Here is a 22,500-nt window from a genome sequence, read left to right on the forward strand (position 1 = left end):
ATAGAGATAAATAGACAGGGACACACACAGATATATATATATATATATTATATATATATATATATATATATATATATATATATATATATATATATATATATATATATAGAGAGAGAGAGAGAGAGAGAGAGAGAGAGAGAGAGAGAGAGAGAGAGAGAGAAAGCGAGAGGGGATCACTCAATTTCCGTATGTGAACATACCTTTGGAATACAGGAGTAACTGGGATGAACATATTAATCTATTTTAATAAAATGAGAATCACAACTGTTTTAAAACAATTAAACAAGTAATTTTATACGACTTGTGCCGTTATGTGGTCGTTTGATATGATACTTATTTTCGGATCGGAAGGTTCTGGTTTCGAGTCTTGTTCAGCAAATAGCTGAGTCCTTGGGAAAGAATATTTACTCACATTCTCTCACCGAACTCAGGTGTGAACTGAGTCCCTGACCGTTAACAGCGTCGCCTGAGTCTGAAAATAGTGTAATATCCACTAGCTGGTGTCATGTCTTGTCCTAGTTGTTCAGTGAATTTGATGACTGGGGATATATTCTATAGGGCATTGTTCACGTTTACTGCATGGTGCGAAATACAAGATCAAGTTGTTGTTTTTTGATAGAATTGATTAAAACGATATTTTAATAATACTTTAACCATATTTACTGACAGAAGTAAAATTATAATTTTACTGTTACTTTCTCCCATCCATGTGTGCATAACAGGGGGTAAGTATCAATCAATTATAGTCTTTCATTTATTTTACGCTCAATGGCACCCACACTATTATCTAATTATATATCAGAATTCAAAACCCAATATCAATAGCCATACTGTTATATTTATTCTTATCTATATCAATCACTTCATTTCCATCAAAACCGATAAATCTATTGTAATCAACAATACCGATACCAATACGGTTACCACCATCAACACTAATAGCAACACTATTGCAAACAATGCCAATATCAATATTCTTGCCATCATCAATAGCAAAATCAACATAGTTGCCGTCATCAATAGCAATATCAGCACAGTTGCCATCATCAATAGCAATATCAACACAGTTGCCATCATCAATAGCAATATCATCACTTTGGCCAGAAAAATAGCTCATGTAAACCAAAAAGGAACCTTAAATAGATGTCGCATGGCTCACAGTATCAAACTGTGGTAAGCAAAGAGCCATAGAGATAGATAGATAGAGACAGACACAGAGAGAGAGAGAGAGAGAGAGAGAGAGAGAGATAGATAGAGAGAGAGAGAGAGAGAGAGAGAGAGGGAGCGGATGGCTTAACTCCCGTAAGTAAACACACCTGAGGAATATAGGACTAACAGGGATGAAGATGTAAATCTTTTTGAATAGAGTGAGAATAGCAATGATTTTAAAACAATTAAACTTGTATTTTGATATGATTTGTGCGACATTGTTGTTTTTGGTATGATGATCGTTTTCGGATTGGAACGTTCTGGATTCGAGTCCTGTTCAGCAAATACAGTGTAGTTAGAAAATATTATTTACCCACATTATCTTACCAAACTCATGTGTAAAATGAGTACCTGGCCGTTAACAACGTCATCTGTGTGTGAAAATATTCTAATATCCCCAAACTGGCATCATGTCTAGATCTACTTTTTAAGTGAAACTGATGACTGGGGACACATTCTAAGGCGGTTTGAGCACGTTTACTGTATATTGCGATATACAAAAGATCAAGTTGTTTTTTTTTATACAATTGATTCAAAGACTAATAATTGAACTATATTTACTGACAGGCGTAATTTTTTTTTTTTTTTGCTACTTTCTCCCGTCCTTGTGTGAATAACAGCTTGTAAGTATCAATCAATTATAGTCTTTCATTTATTTTACGCTCAATGGCACCGACACTATTATCTATAGTTATCCCAGATTTCAAAACCCAATATCAATAGTCATACTGTTATATTTATTATTATCTATATCAACCATTTCGTTTCCATCAAAACCGATAACACTGTTGCAATCAACAATACCAATACCAAAACGGTTACCACCATCAATAATAATATCAATACTGTTGCAATCAATACCAATATCAACACATTTGCCATCATCAATACCAATATCAACACTGTGACCATCATCAATACCAATATCAACACATTTGCCACCATCAATACCAATATCAACACTGTGACCACCATCATTAGCGATATCATCACAGAATTGCCAGACATGTAGGGCCTGTAAATTAAAAAGGAACATTAAGTACATGTCTCATGGTTCACAATATCAACATGTGGTAAGCAAAGAGCCAAATGGATAGATAGACGAAGACACACACACACACACACACACACACACACACACACATATATATATATATATATATATATATATATATATATATATATATATATATATATATATATATATATATATATATATATATATATATATATCCTTTCTTTAAAAAATATAGCATTGTGGAGAACATTGTGCTTATTTGAGTCAATCAAAAAATTGATACGGTGCACAACTCTACTGAAAGATTTGAAAATTAGAAATGTGTGTTTTTACAGATAGATAAACAGATAACTTGATTTCCTTTAATAATTTAAAGTCAGTTTGAATGTTTGTTGAGTCACACAAATATCATAAAATACGTACCGACGACACTAAACAGTCCCAAAATCAACCAATTTCGTCACTGTAAAAAGTTGTCAGTTTGCGTCATCTATTCATGACATTAAGTATTATTATTACTTCCGTTGTGTTGTTGATTTAGCGGTGATCAGTTTTGTTCTAATTGCGTGTATATGTGTGTGTGTGTGTGTGTGTGTATGTGTGTATGTCTGTGTGTGTGTTGTGTGTGGTGTATACATGTGTGTGTGTGTGTGTGTTGGCATTTTTCAGCAAATCGTGGCATTCATAGTGATATTATTCACTTGATCACATGAAGGTATTTCAGTCGCCATTTTGATTCTTTTTTTACAATTAGGGTTAGCTCGAGAGGTTAGTCATACGTGTTATTAAAGGTGCTAGATAGGGTGTTTGTTTTTCCATAAGTTAAGTGAAGGGGAGACATTCCAAAATCTCCTACATCCCCAGTATTCTTTAAATTTGTATTTTCGCCGTTGATAATTTGTCAGGCATTTATTTATTCAGTTTGTCATTATATAGAAGTAGGCCTATTTTAAAAACTCTAGAACAAACCTTGATAGTTTTGTGAAAGTTTAAAATTTCCTAATTTGACCATTGCTTTGATTTTCGGCCGCCATTGTGATATGTTAAGTATTGAAAGGTAGTGCAAAGAAGTCCGAGAGTTATTCTTTTACTATTACGGTTAGCTCGAGAGGTTAGTCATAAGTGTTATTAAAGTTGTTAGGGTGTTTGTTTTTCCATAAGTTAAGTAAAGGGGAGACATTCCGAAAGCTCCTAAATCCCCAGTCCTTTCTTTAAAAAATATAGCCTTGTGAAGAATATTGTGTTTATTTGAGTCAATAAAAAAATTGATACGGCGCACAACTCTACTGAAAGATTTGAAAAATAGAAATTTATTCTTTTTACAGATAGATAAACAGATAACTTGATTTCCTTTTATAATTTAAAGTCAGTTTGATAATGTGTTAAGTCAAACAGATATCATAAAAAAAATTACCGAAGACACTAACACTTCCATGGCCACATCCTCAACTCTATTTGTCCAGTAGAATCCTTACTTCCTTGTGTTGATTTAGCGGTGATCAGTGATCAGTATTGTTATGTAGTGTGTTCTCACTGCGTGTACGTTTATATGTGTGCGTGTGTGTGTATGTGTGTGTGTGTGTGGTGTATACATGTGTGTGTGTTTGTGTGTTTTGGAATGTTTTGGCGTGGAAGAAAAAAAAAAGGGGGGGGGGGCGGGGGTGTCCATCAAGTAGATAAATTCCTGAGCAAGGGAGGGGGGGGGTGGTGTTTGCTAGGAACTGTCAGATTGGCATTTTTCAGCAAATTGTGGAATTCATAGTGTTACAATTCACTTGATCACATGACCGTATTCGGATTTACAGAAATTTTAAACAAGTTTCACCGATTAACAACATCAACTAATATTACTGCTGATATTACTGTCGTTTTTATGCCATCGATGTGATAATTATTGCCCTGGGAAATATTTAGTTAAATTTTTCGACAAACTGTCAATTGGTTCTGTCTAGCTTCTAGCCCGAACAAACCAAAAGTAGACAGATTCGGGGACTTGATATTTATCGCGTTCGCTTCAGATGTTCATTTGACCTCACATAAGTTAAGTAAAGGGGAGACATTCCGAAAGCTCCTATATCCCCAGTATTCATTCAATTTGTATTTTCACCGTTGATCTTTTGTCAGGCGTTTATTTATTCAATTTGTCATCATATAAAAGCGTTTTAAAAACTCTAGAAAAAATCTCGATAGATTTGTGAAAGTTTAAAATTTCCTAATTTGACTATTGTTTTGATTCTCAGCGGCCATTTTAATTTGTGAAGTATTGAAGTTAGTGCAAAGCACTCCCAAGTAAAGCATGGTAAAGACTTGCGACGTATTGATATCTGTATCTACTGACTGATAAACTAAAATCATGCCGAATAAAGCATGGCAGCGACGACAAGCACATCGATTAAAATTTGCATCTAACCGTAATCAAGCTAATCAACAAAATGATTTTGGCAATATCGAAAGAAAATAGTTCTTTTCCCGCGAAATTGCGGGCTTTTTAATAGTATATATATATATATATATATATATATATATATAATATAATATATATATATAGAGAGAGAGAGAGAGAGAGAGAGAGAGAGAGAGAGACAGAGAGAGAGACAGAGAGAGAGAGAAAGAGAGAGAGAGAGGTTGGCTCAAATTCCGTAAGTGAACACAAATATGGAATATAGGACTAGCTGGGATGAAGATGTTAATCTATTTTAATAGAGAGAGAATCGCAACCGATTTTAAACAATTAAACATGTAATTTAGAACGACTCCTGCCGCTATGTGATCTTTTAGTATGACACACGTCTTCGGATCGAGATGTTCTTGGTTCGAGTCTTGTTCAGTAAATAGTTGAGTCCTTGGGAAATAATATTTCCTCACATTCTCTCGCCGAACACAGATGTGAAATGAGTTCCTGGTCGTTAACAGCGTCGTCTGTGTCCGAAAATATTGTAATATCCATTAACTGGCGTCATGTCTGGTATTAGTAATAGTAAATAGTAATAGTAAATAACGAATTTATATAGCGCCTAAACAACCACGTTAATTGTGCTCTTCGGCGCTTTACATAATAAAAATAAAAATGTATTAAATTCATGAAAATTAAAAATCACGACACTACATGATACATACTAGGCATGCGTACAAAAAACAGAATCAAAGCAACATCTATTTATGAAAAATAAGCCTCGCGGAACAACTCAGTCTTCAGACATTTCCTGAAAGATGATAAATTTTCACAGGACTTTGTCCCAGGACTAAGTGCGTTCCATAGGCGTGGAGCTATGAATGAAAAGGTTTTTCACCGCAAGTGGATTTTGAGGTGGTAACTTTTAGAAGTTGGGACTGAGATGAACTTAAATTTCGAGTGGTTTCATATTTTATAATCAGTTCCTGCATATATTCAGGTGCCAATCCATCCAGACATCTAAAAACATAATACAATATTTTAAATTCTATCCTATACTTCACAGGAAGCCAATGCAATTTCTGGAGATCTAGTGTTATATGATCACTTTTTTTCGTTAATTTTATAAGTCTAGCCGCTTTATTTTGAATTTTTTTGTAGTTGATGAATTAATCCACATTGACAGCCAATGAGAAGGGAATTGCAATAATCTAATCTGCTAGTAATAAACGATTTAACAAGCATCTTTCTAATTTTTTCATCAATATACTGTCTGATTCTTCCAATGTTTCTAATGTGATAGTTACAACATTGGCATATTTTTTTAACATGATCTTCCATGGATAACCCTTGATCTAAATACACCCTAAGATTTCTCACACAAGAACTAGGTTTAATAGCATTTTCACCCACTAGCATGTCATTTGTAGATATTTTTGTGAGTTGATACCTATTTCCAAAAATTATCATTTCCTTCTTGTCATCATTAAATTTAAGTTAGTTCAGTTTAATCCAATCCTTTATGTTAGCAATGCAATTTTCCATAACAGATACTGATGACAGATCTGAATCATTTTTTATTTTTTTTTGTTTAGAGATGAGTGTCATCAGCATACAAATGAAAATCAATGGGAAAAGTGGATAACATATGAAAATGGGGAGCAGTATACATTGTAAAAAGGAGGGGACCGAAAATAGATCCCTGAGGCATTCCATATGGATGGAGTTGATACATGGTTTTCTATAATTACTGACCGAGTTATTTCAAACAAATATTCATTTAACCAGTCCAAAGCTGTGCGACTGATATAAAATTGATCACGTAGTCTAGTCAGAAGTAAATTTTGATTGATTGTATCGAATGCCGCACTTAAATCTTGTAAAACAATCATCGCAGCACTTTTATTATCTATATCATTTACAATATCATTAGAAATTTTAAGTAATGTCGTTTCCGTGCTATGTGAGGCTTGGTAGTCAGATTGAAATTTAACATTTAAGGCATTCGTCTCTAAATGGTTAATAATAGGACTTTTTCGATTAATTTTGAAATGAAATACTTGTGAAGCTGATGACTGGGGACACTTTCTAAATCGCCATGTGCACGTTTACTGTATATTGATCAAGTTTTTTTTATATATACAATTGAGTACAAAAATAACAATGAACCTATATTTACTGACAGAAGTAACCTTTTAATTTTATTGCTACTTTCTCCCATCCATGTGTGACTAACAGCGGGTAAGTATCAATCAACAATAGTCTTTCATATTTTACGCTCAATGACACCGACACTATTAACTATAATTATCCCAGAATTGAAACCCCAATATCAATAGCCATCGTGTTATATTTATTCTTATATATATATATATATATATATATATATATATATATATATATATATATATATATATATTATTATTATTATATTATTATTATTATTATTATTATTATTATTATTTAAAATATTTACCACAATGTTTGAGACAGTCTACATTAATGTTTCAGGCTTAATTTGCCATCGTCAGGACTGAGTTGTTTTGTTGACTGTTGTTGTTTCTTGAAGTGGTTCCGGTTTAAAGTTGCTTAACAAGAATTTACGCCGATGGGGACACTTTCCGTTCATCTCACTTTTCATGTTGAGTGTGGCTTCATGAGGGTGTTTGATTATAGTATATTTCTCTTCCAGGCATAAGCTACATTGTTTTGATGTTGGTGTGTATCCTGTTGCTTTAGATAAAATTTTCCATGAAATGTTGTGGTCTAGTTTGTTGTCTTTTAATTTCCAAATATGTTCGCTGAGTTCTGTGGATGTTTTTTTGTTAGTGTTTCTAAATGTTGAGGTGTGGAGGTTGTCTCTTGTTTTGAAATTATTTTCTGTTAGTCCTACATATTTTTCTTGCTTGTTTGTTTTAGTTTCTGTGACTGTGGCTTGGTAAATTAAACTTGATTCTAAGCATAGCACTGAGGGTGAGCAAACTTTCGGAAAACAGAGAGATATTCAACGTCGCAGCCACCCCCTACAAAGAAGCACTCACAAAAAGCGGATACAACACACCATTTGAATACACAGACGACTCCCTCTCATGTAAACCCCAACACACAAGTGAAGAACGTAAAACAAGAAAACGACACATAACTTGGTTCAACCCACCTTTCGACAAAAACGTCAGCACAAACATAGGACAGCAGTTCCTGAAATTAATTGATACACACTTTCCAAAAAACCACAAACTACATAAAATTATCAACAGGAATACCATAAAAATAAGCTACTCGTGTATGCGCAACATAGAACAAATAATTTCAAGCCACAACAAAAAAATATTAATAAACCACCGACAAGAGCAAAACCCACCCACCAGAAAATGCAACTGCAGAAATAAAGAACATTGCCCGCTAAACAAACAATGCTTAGAATCAAGTTTAATTTACCAAGCCACAGTCACAGAAACTAAAACAAACAAGCAAGAAAAATATGTAGGACTAACATAAAATAATTTCAAAACAAGATACAACCTTCACACCTCAAGATTTAGAAACACTAACAAAAAAACATCCACAGAACTCAGCGAACATATTTGGAAATTAAAAGACAACAAACTAGACCACAACATTTCATGGAAAATTTTATCTATAACAACAGGATACACACCAACATCAAAACAATGTAGCTTATGCCTGGAAGAGAAATATACTATAATCAAACACCCTCATGAAGCCACACTCAACATGAAAAGTGAGATGTACGGAAAGTGTCCCCATCGGCGTAAATTCTTGTTAAGCAACTTTAAACCGGAACCACTTCAAGAAACAACAACAATCAACAAAACAACTCAGTCCTGACGATGGCAAATTAAGCCTGAAACATTAATGTAGACTGTCTCAAACATTGTGGTAAATATTTTAAATAATAATAATTCGCTGCATGTCGAGCACTTTTCGTACCATATTTGTATCAAACACGATTATATATATATATATATATATATATATATATATATATATATATATATATATATATATATATATATATATATATATATATATATATATATATATATCAACCATTTTGTTTCCATAAAAACCAATAACACTGTTGCAATCAAGGATACCAATACCAACACGGTTACTGTCATGGCCTCAAGTGAATAAAGAGCTACTCGACTATGCATAAAGCTATGTAGAATAATGCCCCAGACTTTACTAGTTACTTTAAATGAAAAACAATTAACGATTAGTTTAAGATGAAATAAAAAGAAAGATGAAATTTAATTAAAAGAAATGAATAGTGATTGTGGCAATCACAAATAGAAATGTGAATAATATTACGTAAAATATGACGATATAATATCAGGTTTGTAAGGTTACGTTTCCAGGCAGTTGAAAGGGATGGATTCTATATTCCTCCGACAGCGAGCTCAGGTTTGTAAGGTTCCACTTCCAGGCAGTTGGGAAGGGATAAATTCTATATTCCTCCGACAGCGAGCTCAGGTTTGATCTTCGATGTGTCGAAGATTGCACTGTCACAGGTAAAAGCTCCGACGTCTTGATGGTGGAGATAAAATATCCACAAAGTACCAAAAGATAAAAATCTTCAAATATATCAATGTATGAGGAATGGAGCGGCTGGCCGTCCGGCATAGATTGTAGAGAGAAGTGAGTGTAGAATGTTAGACCTATCAGCTTTTATAATAAGTGGCTACGTGACAGAATGTAGAACAAAAAGTATTCACTAATTAGAAATTAATTCGAGGGAAGGCTATTAATGGAAAGATGATCTAATATTAGAAGGTAAAGTTTTTCTAAACCTACCGAAATATAACTGGAGTGAGATGAATTCAGTTCTTACTAAATTAAAAATTTAATAAGATAATTGTGAACAATCTTTACTGTGACACCCACCACCCACAATTAAAATATACTCTTTAACCATTATGTTATGATTTGTGCTACAATTAAATTATCTATTAACTGGACATGGGAATTTTATGATAACGTTGGTATGATGAATGGATGACAATAACAATGAAAGATTGTGATTACAAATCGTTGTTATGAACAATATGATGGTAATGTGATTACAATCATTGTGATAAACAATGTGGTGGCAATATGATTACAAATCATTGTGATAAAAATTAGTGATGGCAATGAATCATGATTTTAGTCGATGATATGAAGGTAATTTACTGAATGAAATGAATGAAAATGTAAATGAAATATTGACATTTCCACTGTCAATCATTAATGAGTGAAAGTTCATAACAACTATAGGTAAAGAGAAGATTTCCCAAATCATGAATCGGTACGGTATATATATATCCAAACAACACTCAATGTTACATTAAGTTGGGACATAATGTTTACAAATAAAATTATCAAAATTGTGTGTTCTGATTTGGCATAATTTGCGAGGTAACTTCTTCTTCTTCTAGGTTCCATGCCTGGTCCAGGCTTCGGATACTGCATGAATTATCTTTCTCCATCCTCCCTGTCTCTTGCTTTTTCAAACAGCTCTTGGATTGTTAGGTTGGTGAAGCCCTTCAGTTGGTCTATGAGTGTTTTTCTTTGTCTCCCCCGGGCGCGTTTACCAGGTATTTTTCCACAACTTGCCAGGTATTCATTCTTATCTTTCCTTACTATGTGTCCGAAAAAGGAAAGTTGTCGATCCCATATTAAGGGCATAAGTTTCCTTTGTTGGTATGTTTGTTTTAGCACTTCTTCGTTCGTTTTGTGTGCAGTATACGATATTATCTGCATCCTTCTCAAACACCACATTTCAAAAGCTTCAATGTTCTTTTGTGTTTCTGCATTTGTAGTCTAGCTTTCGCATCCGTATAACAAGATTGGCCACAAGTAGCACTTCAAGACTCGGAATATAATCCCGAACGACATCTGTTTGTTTTTCAAAATGTTTCCGAGGTCCATGAAGACCTGTTTGGCTTGAGTTATCCTTGCTCGTATGTCTCGGTTACATCTTCCATCTGTTGTCACTATTGAACCTAGGTATTTAAAACTTTCTACGTTGGTAAGTTGCTCGCCGTGAATCGTTATATTGCAGGTGTTGTTGTTTTCGGGGTTTTTCTGTATTACCATGCATTCCGTTTTAGTGATATCCACTTCCATTCCCTTGGCTTCACTATCTACTACCACTTTGTCAACAATCTTTTGAAGTTGGATTTCTGATGTTGCAACGAGTACCGTATCGTCTGCGTATCTTATATTATTTATGTTGTGACCTCCTACTTTTATTCCCTCCATATTAGTTATACCCCTCATGATTGTTTCTTGGTATAGATTAAACATTCTGGTGAGGCAACACACCCTTGACGGACTCCTTTCTTAATAGGAATGGAATTTCCTGTAGAGTTTCCGATTTTGATAGATGCCTGCTGGGTGTAGTATAATGTTTGCATGAGTCTGAGGTCTTTCTCATCAGCGCCAATGGAGTGCAGTTGTTTTAGTATTTCTTCGTGGCGTACTCTATCAAAAGCTTTTTTGTAGTCGACAAAACAGAGGTATAGTGGGTCTGAACCTGTATAGCTCTTTCACTTAAAACACGGAGGAGGTATATTGCGTTCCTTGTCCCTCTGTCAGGTTGGAATCCATATTGTTCTTCTGCGATTTCGGGGTTAATCTTATTCCTTAGCCTGTTGATAATTATACGCAACAGTATTTTGTTGATGTGGCTTATTAAACTTATAGTTCTAAAATTTTCGCATCTGACTGCACCTGCTTTCTTTGGTATTGCTATGAAAATAGAGTTACATAGATCTTCTGGAATTTTCCCAGTGTTTTCCCAGCGAGGTAACTAACAATATGCATAAGAGGTAGTTGGGTTAAGTTATACCCTTCTCATGTGTTTACACTAATCGAGATAGTAGGTCGGCGTGGATATTCTCACAGCCTGGTATATGAGAGAAACTGAAGGCATAATTTTGCCAAAATTAACTCCACCTCAGTACTCTACTGTTATTCATATTGTTATTTCTTATGTGCATGAGTGGTTTATGGTCCATTTCGACCACAAACTATTTTAGCAGTAGATATCTGCTGAATGTCTTTAAAGCAAAGACAATGGCCAGTCCTTCTCGTCTCTATTACGGAGTACCGTGATTCTCTGTCCAATAATTTTCTGCTTGCATATAAGCAAGGCATTAGAGTTCCCTCATGCTCCTGTAATAGTACACCTGCGATGCCCTTATCAGACGAGTCAGTTCCTACAACAAATTCTTTTGACATGTCGGGTAATTTAAGAATTGGTTTTGAACAGAGTAATGCTTTTAATTGATTAAAGCTATTCTGACACGCTTCTGTCCAAATAATTTTGTTCGGTGACCCTTTCTTTGTCAGATTTGTTAGTGGTGTCACAATGTGTGCGAAGTTGTAAATGTATTTCCTGTAAAAATTTAGGAGCCCAAGTACATTGCTTACTTCTTTTTTTGTCTTAGGTGGTTGCAATTGAGCGATTTTTGTTTGTTTTTCTGTCTCGGGTGTCCCATGACCAACGGTATGATTGAAGCTTCGATATTAGTAAACATAGGTTGCGACACTGTGTCTCTATCAAAATATTTTTTAGCATATTTCCTTGGAATGTCTTTGTTGTGTTGTTAATTTTAATCTCGTAATTAGCATTAGATTTTACTGCTGTTTTTTTTAATGGTCCTTTCCATGTAGCTAAAAGTTTACTCGAGTCATCGGGTAAGAGTATTAACACTTTGTCACCAATCTCAAATTTTCTTGATTTGCTTTTGCGATCAGAGTATTCTTTGTATTTCTCTACTTTTTTACTGACGGATTCCTGTGCTAGCTTACACGTGTCCTCTATTCTGTCTCTCAGTTTTCTTACATATTCGTAAGCAAACATAATTTCTTTATTGTCGTCCTCATTCCCTTTACAAATTTCGGCTACTACGCTGATCGGGCCGCGAGGTGATCGTCCATACATCAACTCAAATGGGGAGTAGCCTGTCGATTCTCTGGGTATTTCTCTATATGCAAATAGGATTGCTGGTAAGTATCTGTCCCAACCATCTGGTTTTTCTGCTGACACTTTTCTTAACATATTCTTCAGAGTGCCATTGAATCTTTCACAAAGACCATTTGCTTGGGAGTGGTAGGGAGTTGTGAATGAGTGTTGGATTCCCATGAGTTTCATGGTATCATGCATCATATGTGATGTAAATTGGGGTCCATTGTCCGACAGTATCTCATTTGGTATGCCTATTCTAGTAAAAATTGTCATCAATGCTTCAGCTATGTGATCCGATGTAGTTGATTTCAGTGCTATCGCTTCTGGCCACCTGGTGGCGTAATCGACTAGTATTAGTATGTGCGTATGGTTTCTATCTGATTTTGTTAAAGGGCCTATAATGTCAATTTCAACTTTTTGAAAAACTTTTTCAATAACTGGGGTTGTCTTTAATGGAAATCTCGGTATTCTGCCTTTTGCGACTCTTCTTTGGCATGTGCCACACGATTTCACATATTCTCGGACGTCTTTAGTAATTCCAGGCCATGTGAAATTCTCGGATATTCTCTTCAATGTGGAAGAGCTCCCATGATGTCCAGAAGTTATTGAATTGTGCGCTATTCCAAGGATTTTGTTTCTGTAAATACTCGGCGTGACCAGCTGTTTCGCCATTTTGTTGTTTTTTTCCTTTGTAACCTGAATAGAATATCTTTTTCAGTAATGTATTCAACTTTTGATTTCGTCCCTTTGTTTTCGATATTGAAATATGATGTTAAAGTCGGGTCCTTTTTCTGTTCTTCAATGAACGTGTACCTGTCAAATCGTTGTGGTTCAAGAGAAATAGTCATTGGCTTCTCTGTTGTCTTAGTCATATTTCTTGTTTCTGCAAGACAAGCTGTTTCTTGAGTTAATGACCATTCTGTCACATCGGTTGGGTTTTCTTTAAGACCTTTTATATTGCCAACAATAACATCAGCGACGGGATTGGGAAGTATACAGCATTCTACTATTCCTGTGTAGTATGGGGTTTCTATGTACACGTTAGCTGTTTCAAAGGTTTCGACTGTACCACTGAATGTGATGCATTGTACCGTTTTTCCAGTTTTGTTTTCGTCATTGATCACAGATGATTTTATTCCTACTGTACTGCATCCTGTGTCGCTCAATATTTTGCAATCAGTTCCATTAGCTTTGCCTTCGCAAAAAATAACGATCCTGACTTGTGAGTTTGTGTTAAAAGTGGCATACCTTTCACGCAATACACATGTATAATTTATCCTTACATTACTTGTGTCTGATTATTTTCACTAGTTTGGAGTGATGCATTTGCAGTTTCTTTTGGATATCCCACGATTTTGTAACATGTGTCTGCTGTGTGGCCTTTCAATCCACAATATTGACATTTAATTATAGGTTTGTTGGTTTTCTTATACTCGGAATTATGGTCAGTGCTATTTATTGTTTTGTTTTGATAGGATCGGCTATGGTCTCTTCTGAACTGTATGTTCCATGATTTGTTACAATGATCATCTTGCGTGTTCCGAGTGATTGATCTGCTCGTTCTATTTGAGTACTTGACTTTAGGTGTACATGGACTCTGAGCAGCGGCAGCGTAGTATGGTTCCTTCAATGTTCTGCTAAGGGGTGTCAATGGATGTGCGCTGTTAAAGTTTTCTGCGTAGATTTTTAATTCGTCCAAGTTTTCTGGCTTTCTTTCTTTAAAAATGCGACTAAATCTGGGTCGCAAGCTTGATATATTCTATTCTTCAGCGTTAGATAGTAAAGGCCTGCAAAGTCGTCTTGTTTTACGTTTGCCAACTCAAGCCATCGATTTAGAAATTGAGTAATTCGGTTCACGAATGTATTAAAGTCTTCTCCACTTTCAGGTTTTGCAGTGTGAAACCTTTCCCGGTAACCATCTTTCGTTAATCTAAATCTTTTAAGTAGTGCGTCTTCAATTTTGCCATAGTCATCTGCATCTTCAGTTGTTACGGTATAGAAAACTTTCAGCGGTTCTCCAGACAAGCAGTTAATCAAGGCTGTGACCCACTTCCTTTCCGGCCAACGACAACATTTAGCCTGAACTTCGAACCGGTGTAGGAAGGATTCTAGTCAGTCTGAGCGTTTATCGTAGGTTGGCATGCGGGGAAGTTTCATGAGAAACTCAACACCATTATTATGTTTTCTTTCATGGCCGATTATTGCTTTTTGTTTTTTCAATTTCCAGCACCATTTGGGTCTTTTTGGTTTCTTCTTCTGCTAAAGCTATCTGTCTTTTTACTTCACTTTCTTTGGCTCTTTCTTCTCGTTCTTCTCTACGTATTCTTTCTTCATTTTCTTCTTTTACTTTCTCTTCGCACCATGAAAATTTTTGAGAGACTTAAGTATCTTTTATATGCTTCCATGTTGCAATAAATTAGTTACGATTTTTATATATATTTATATATATATATATATATATATATATATATATATATATATATATATATATATATATATATATATATATATATATATATTATATTGACAGGATACTGTTACTGACTTTTTATATTTTTTTACACTCACTGGAATGAACTGTTCTATTTTTTGAAATCTCTCTCTCTCTCTCTCTCTCTCTCTCTCTCTCTCTCTCTCTCTCTCTCTCTCTCTCTCTCTCTCTCTCTCTCTCTCTCTCTTATTTAAACTTATTATGTATGTTGAATTAAAAAGCAATGTGTCAATACAATGCGGAGTTATTATGACTTGTGTCAATAACAATGTGTCACTCGCGTGTACTCTAAACTATGTTACTACGAAAAGTTTATCACCAATGTGTGTGACTCGTCGTTAATTTATGTACAATTATTCGCAATGACGCATACTCCCAAGTCATCTCTCACAGGACGGCTAGTAGACTCCTTTTTTTTTTAAAGACTCACATTTCAGAACATAATATATAAGTGGTTTTCGGTAACAGTAATATGTCAAAAAATGTATTTAAAACAAATCACTATGCAAAACATATCACGATGTCTATAGTTACTATGTGATGCCCAACTCATGTAAAAGAGAATAATGAAGGATATATTTACCAACTTATTTCGTGGCTGGGACCTCTCCACTTGTTCAATGGTTGTTCAACAATTGTAATTAGGCATTGGAGAGTGTTTAACAGTGATGTCTGAAATACAAAACAATAAAATATCGTAAGATTTACAATAGTCACAAAATGTGTTCACAACACTGAGTGATTGGATGATAGGTGAATGAATCGTTATGGAATGTAAACATATTGAAAACAATTCATGAATGAGGCAAACAACAAAATGAAATGAGTGAGATAATAACAAAGTGGACAAGGAATGAATGAATGAATGAATAACTGAGTAAATAGATGAATGAATGGATGAATGTATAATGTATGAATGAACGAATGAATGGAGGAATAAATGTATGAATGATTGGTTAAAGAGTGAATAAACGAATGGATGGATGAATGAATGAATAAATGGATGAATGAATGAATGAATGGATAAACAATGAATGAATGAATGAATGAATGGATGAACAATGAATGAATTAATAATTTATAATTGAATAAATTAAGGAATGAATGAGTGAAATGTTATTCAATTTAAATGAAAGAATGACTGGATAAATTGGTATTCCATTTAAATGAAGAAATGAAAAAGAAAAAAAAATATAATCCTGTAAATAGGGAGTTCAATTAAAATACGATCAAGTGGTGCAATTGAGAGTTTTACAATTTAAACTTTAAAGTTAGATGAAATAGATATATGTAACTAAATCAATTCAATTCTTTAGATGTGTCCCCTCCAAAATGTCATGGTCTCAAGTGAGTAAAGAGCTACTCGACTATGCATAAAGATATATGTAGAATGAGGCCCCAGAATTTACTAGTTACTATAAATGAAAAACAATTAACGATTTGTTTACAATGAAATAAAAAGAAAGATGAAATTGAATTAAAAGAAATGAATAGTGATCGTGGCAATCACAAATAGAAATGTCAATAATATTACGTAACTTATGATGATATAATATCAGGTTTGTAAGGTTACGTTTCCAGGCAGTTGAAAGGGATACATTCTGTATTCCTCCGACAGCGGGCTCAGGTTTGATCCTCGATGTGTCGAAGATTGCATGGTCACATGTAAAAAGCTCCGGCGTCTTGATGGAGGAGATAAAATATCCACAAAGTACCAAATATTTCAATGTATGATGAATTGAGCGGCTGGCCGTCCGGCATAGATTGTAGAGAGAAGTGATTGTAAAATGTTAGACCTATCAGCTTTTATCATAAGTGGCGACGTGACAGAATGTAGAACGAAAAGTATTCACTAATTAGAAATTAATTCGAGGGACGGTTATTAAATGAGAGATGAACTAATATTAGAAGGCAAAGTTTTTCTAAGCCTACCGAAATGTAACTGGAGTGAGATGAACTCAGTTCTTACTATTATTAAAATTTAATAAGATAATTGTGAACAATCCTTACTGTGACAGTTACCACCATCAATAATAATATCAATACTGATGCATCAATGCCAATATCAGCATTCTTGCCATCATCAATAGCAAAATCAACTCAGTTGCCATCATCAATATCAATATCAACACATTTGCCAGAAAAATAGAATCTGTAAAAAAAAGGAACTTTGTATAGATGTCGCATGGGTCACAATATCAAAATGTGATAAGCAAAGAGCCATAGAGATAGATATAAAGATATAGACATACACACACACACACACACACACACACAACACAGAGAGAGAGAGAGAGAGAGAGAGAAAGAGAGAGAGAGAGAGAGAGAGAGAGAGAGTGGATGGCTTAACTCCCGTAAGTAAACACACCTGAGGAATATAGGACTAACAGGGATGAAGATGTTAATCTTTATGAATAGAGTGAGAATAGCAATGATTTTAAAACAATTAATCTTGTAATTTAATATGATTTGTGCGGTAATGTTGTTTTTGTTATGATACTCGTTTTTGGATCGGAAGGTTCTGGATTCGAGGCCTGTTCAGCAAAAAGTAGAGTGCTTGGGAAATAATATTTACTCACATTGTTTCCCCAAACTCAAGTGTAAAATGAGTACCTGGCCGTTAACAGCGTCGTCTGTGTGTGAAAATATTGTAATATCCTCAAACTAGGGTAATGTCAAGATCCAATTGTTAAGTGAAGATGATGACTGGGGACACATTCTAGCGCCCTTAGAGCACATTTATTGTATATTGCGCTATACAAATAATCCACTTATTGTGGTTTTATACAATTGATTCAATAACTAATAAATGAACTATATTTACTGACAGGCATAACATTTTATTTTTTTTGCTACTTTCTCCCGTTCATGTGTGACTAACAGAATGTAAGTATCAATCAATTATAGTCTTTCATTTATTTAACGCTCAATGGCACCGACACTATTATCTATAGTTATCCCAGAATTCAAAACCCAATATCAATAACCATACTGTTATATATATTTGTATCTATATCAACCATTTCGTTTCAATCAAAACCAATAACACTGTTGCAATTAACGATAACAATACCAACAAGGTTACCACAATCATACAATTGCTATCAACACTGTTGCAGTCAATACCAATATCAACACAATTGGTACCATCAATTCAAATATCAACACATTTGGCATCCTAAATACTAATATCAACACAGTTGCCATCATCAATACCAATATCAACACAGTTGCCATCATCAGTACCAATATCAACAAGGTTGCCATCATCAATACCAATATCAACACTGTTGCCATCATCAATACCAATATCAACACTGTTGCCATCATCAATACCAATATCAACACAATTGACATCAATACTAATATTAACACAACACAGTTGTCATCAATACTAATATTAACACAGTTGGCATCATCAATACCAATATCATCACAGTTGCCGTGCAAGTAAGACCTGTAAATTAAAAAGGAAACTTAAATAGATGGCATATGGTTCACAATGTCAAAACGTGGTAAGCAAAGAGCAATATAGATGGACAGACAGACACACACACACACACACACACACACATATATATATATATATATATATATATATATATATATATATATATATATATATAAACATTTGAAATATAATTAAGATAGTTTGACTTCTACAACGTTGTTATCGAGCGTTGCTCTCATCAGGAAGTGGAAGTGAAAGTAGATTGTTGTGTTTTCGTATTTTTATAGATTCGTGTTTATTGGGGGTTCGTAATTACATAAAAGGTGTTTGTTTCTATGTCTGCATGAGGAAGTTAGTTCGTTTCTTCTGTTGCTATGTTCGGTTTAGTGATGATGAAGAATTTTTCTTCCAAGCAGAGGTTGCAAATCTTAGAAGAGGGGGAGTACGACTGTGCTCTGGAGATGATTTTCCATGTGATGCTGTGTTGTATGTTTTTTTCTTTGAGGTTCCAAATGTGTTCGCTTAGTGTAGTTGAATGTCGTTTGTGTATGTTTCTGAAGGAAGATGTATGCAGGTTGTATCTGGTTTTGAATGGACACTCGGTGAGGCCAATGTATGTTTCTTGTTTTGGTGTGTCTGTTCGTGTTACTGTGGCTAGATAAATTACGTTTTGAGTCAGGCAATTGCCGTTTAGTGGGCATGTTGTCTGGGTCCTACAGTTGCATTTTTTCTCTAGGTTGTTGCTGGGCTGATCTGGCTGTGATAGTTTTCGGTTATTGTTGGATGAAATAATGTTTTGTATGTTTGGCATGCAGGTGTATCCTATTTTGGTGGTGTTTTTGTTCATGATTGGGCGTAGAACGTGACGGGAGGGAAGCATTTTTGTAGTAGATTGAAGAATTTGTTACTGATAGAAGTTGTCACATTCTTGCTGTATGGTGGGTTGAACCATGTTATGTGTCGTTTTCTTTGTCGTTTTTTTGTTGGGGTGGTAATGTCTCTTCCTCATATTCTAGTTTGTAGTTATATCCACTTTTTTGTAGTGCGTTTGTGTACGGTGGGATTGCATCGTTGAATATGTTTTTGTTTGTAGAGTTGTTAGATAGTCGTTTGTTAATGCTCTCGGGGATGTTTTTTATTATAGATGGCGGATGATTGCTGTGTCTATGAACGTACAATGGGATGTTGGGTTTTGAAAATGGTTGATAGGTGCCGTCGTTTAGGTTGATGGTTATGTCCAGGAAGTCGAATGTTTTTTTGTTGGCTTCGATTGTAATTTTCAGATTGTTGTCCTGGAATATTTTTCATATTTTTATCTGTATTAATTCTGTCTGTCTCAGTGTTTTATTGCCCAATGCGAGTCCGTCGTCCCTGTATAGTCCAATGTTTATATCGAGATTTTGCATTTGAGAAAGTAGATATAGTCCGACGAGCTCGCATGTTTCTGCTCCATCGTAGCTCCCCATGGTGACATCAAAGTTTGTTGATTTTTTTGTCCATGCTGTTCCATTATTGTAAAGTGATGTATTCTTCGAGTGCAGGATAATATGTATTTCTTCTTCGGTGATGTTGTCGTAGGTTTTTGCGAACTGTAGTGCTTTGATGAGTAGGGTTTTGGTGATTGAAGGGTAGAAATTACAGATGTCAAAGATGATTGCGTTTTGTCGTTGTTTGTTTTCTGTGTTTCTGTACCAGTTGATAACTTCAGCGGTGTTTCTCCACTGGTTGAATTCGTACCTGATCTACGAGAATTCTAGGATGGAATGACAGATATCATCCGAAACATAAAATTCAGACAAATCAACGACACCTTCCAAACCAAACTAAAACAAGACATACAATCAATACATCAAAACTCCAATGTTTACGTCGCCGCTGACAAAACCACAAACTTCTACAAGCTTACCCCTAAAGAATACACACATTTACTTGACAAAAATATACAAGCAGAGTACAAGAAACAAACACCATCTACGACACCTGACATTACAGCAGAAGACAAAAGCATTGCCGAAAACCTACAGCTAAGTGACAGAATAGACACCACAGCAAAATCTAACGCCTTCATCACTATCAAAGACCATAAACCAAACTTTCGCAACAACGTACAATGCCGTCTCATAAACCCATGTAAATCACAAATCGGAAAAATAAGTAAGCAGATTTTAGACAGAATCAACACCAAAATCGTCAAGAAAACCGAATTCAACCAATGGAGAAACACCGCTGAAGTTATCAACTGGTACAGAAACACAGAAAACAAACAACGACAAAACGCAATCATCTTTGACATCTGTAATTTCTACCCTTCAATCACCAAAACCCTACTCCTCAAAGCACTACAGTTCGCAAAAACCTACGACAACATCACCGAAGAAGAAATACATATTATCCTGCACTCGAAGAATACATCACTTTACAATAATGGAACAGCATGGACAAAAAAATCAAAAAACTTTGATGTCACCATGGGGAGCTACGATGGAGCAGAAACATGCGAGCTCGTCGGACTATATCTACTTTCTCAAATGCAAAATCTCGATATAAACATTGGACTATACAGGGACGACGGACTCGCATTGTGCAATAAAACACTGAGACAGACAGAATTAATACAGATAAAAATATGAAAAATCTTCCAGGACAACAATCTGAAAATTACAATCGAAGCCAACAAAAAAACATTCGACTTCCTGGACATAACCATCAACCTAAACGACGGCACCTATCAACCATTTTCAAAACCCAACAACATCCCATTGTACGTTCATAGACACATCAATCATCCGCCATCTATAATAAGAAACATCCCCGAGAGCATTAACAAACGACTATCTAACAACTCTACAAACAAAAACATATTCAACGATGCAATCCCACCGTACACAAACGCACTACAAAAAAGTGGATATAACTACAAACTAGAATATGAGGAAGAGACATTACCACCCCAACAAAAAAACGACAAAGAAAACGACACATAACATGGTTCAACCCACCATACAGCAAGAATGTGACAACTTCTATCAGTAACAAATTCTTCAATCTACTACAAAAATGCTTCCCTCCCGGTCACGTTCTACACCCAATCATGAACAAAAACACCACCAAAATAGGATACACCTGCATGCCAAACATACAAAACATTATTTCATCCAACAATAACCGAAAACTATCACAGCCAGATCAGCCCAGCAACAACCTAGAGAAAAAATGCACCTGTAGAACCCAGACAACATGCCGACTAAACGGCAATTGCCTGACTCAAAACGTAATTTATCAAGCCACAGTAACACGACCAGACACACCAAAACAAGAAACATACATTGGCCTCACCGAGTGTCCATTCAAAACCAGATACAACCTGCATACATCTTCCTTCAGAAACATACACAAACGACATTCTACTACACTAAGCGAACACATTTGGAACCTCAAAGAAAAAACATACAACACAGCATCACATGGAAAATCATCTCCAGAGCACAGTCGTACTCCCCCTCTTCTAAGATTTGCAACCTCTGCTTGGAAGAAAAATTCTTCATCATCACTAAACCGAACATAGCAACGGAAGAAACGAACTAACTTCCTCATGCAGACATAGAAACAAACACCTTTTATGTACTTACGAACCCCCATAAACACGAATCTATAAAAATACGAAAACACAACAATCTACTTTCACTTCCACTTCCTGATGAGAGCAACGCTCGATAAAAACGTTGTAGAAGTCAAACTATCTTAATTATATTTCAAATGTTTATAAATAGCTCCTTTTATACTAAAGTTGAGCACTATTATTTCATGGTTTTTGTTTTATAATTTATAAATACATAATATATAATATATATATATATATATATATATATATATATATAACAGTCAGGAAAATAAATATGCTGACGACACTGCTATACTAGGTCTCATAATAGATAAAGAATGTGAAGCCAAATATTTTAAT

The 22,500-nt window shown here is 34.9% G+C and overlaps 2 long non-coding RNA genes across 4 annotated transcripts in view; one reads left to right on the top strand and one right to left on the bottom strand.

The window, feature by feature from the left end:
* LOC144957445 (uncharacterized) overlaps positions 1–22,500 on the top strand; it is a 102,634-nt gene that overhangs the window by 55,828 nt on the left and 24,306 nt on the right. The window lies entirely within an intron of this gene.
* Positions 1–22,500, bottom strand: part of LOC144957444 (uncharacterized) — a 107,757-nt gene that overhangs the window by 55,783 nt on the left and 29,474 nt on the right. The window contains exon 3 of one of the 3 annotated variants that reach the window (XR_013642168.1): positions 15,331–15,760. The exons of the other annotated variants lie outside the window; for them this stretch is intronic. This is a non-coding gene — a long non-coding RNA (uncharacterized LOC144957444). Of the gene's footprint in view, positions 1–15,330; positions 15,761–22,500 lie in introns of those variants that run through there. 3 annotated transcript variants of the gene reach the window in all.

The sequence above is a fragment of the Berghia stephanieae genome, chromosome 12 (assembly GCF_034508935.2).
Source record: "Berghia stephanieae isolate SIO BIC M18660-M18661 chromosome 12, UCSD_Bste_1.3, whole genome shotgun sequence".
NCBI classification, from domain to species: Eukaryota; Metazoa; Mollusca; class Gastropoda; order Nudibranchia; family Aeolidiidae; genus Berghia; species Berghia stephanieae.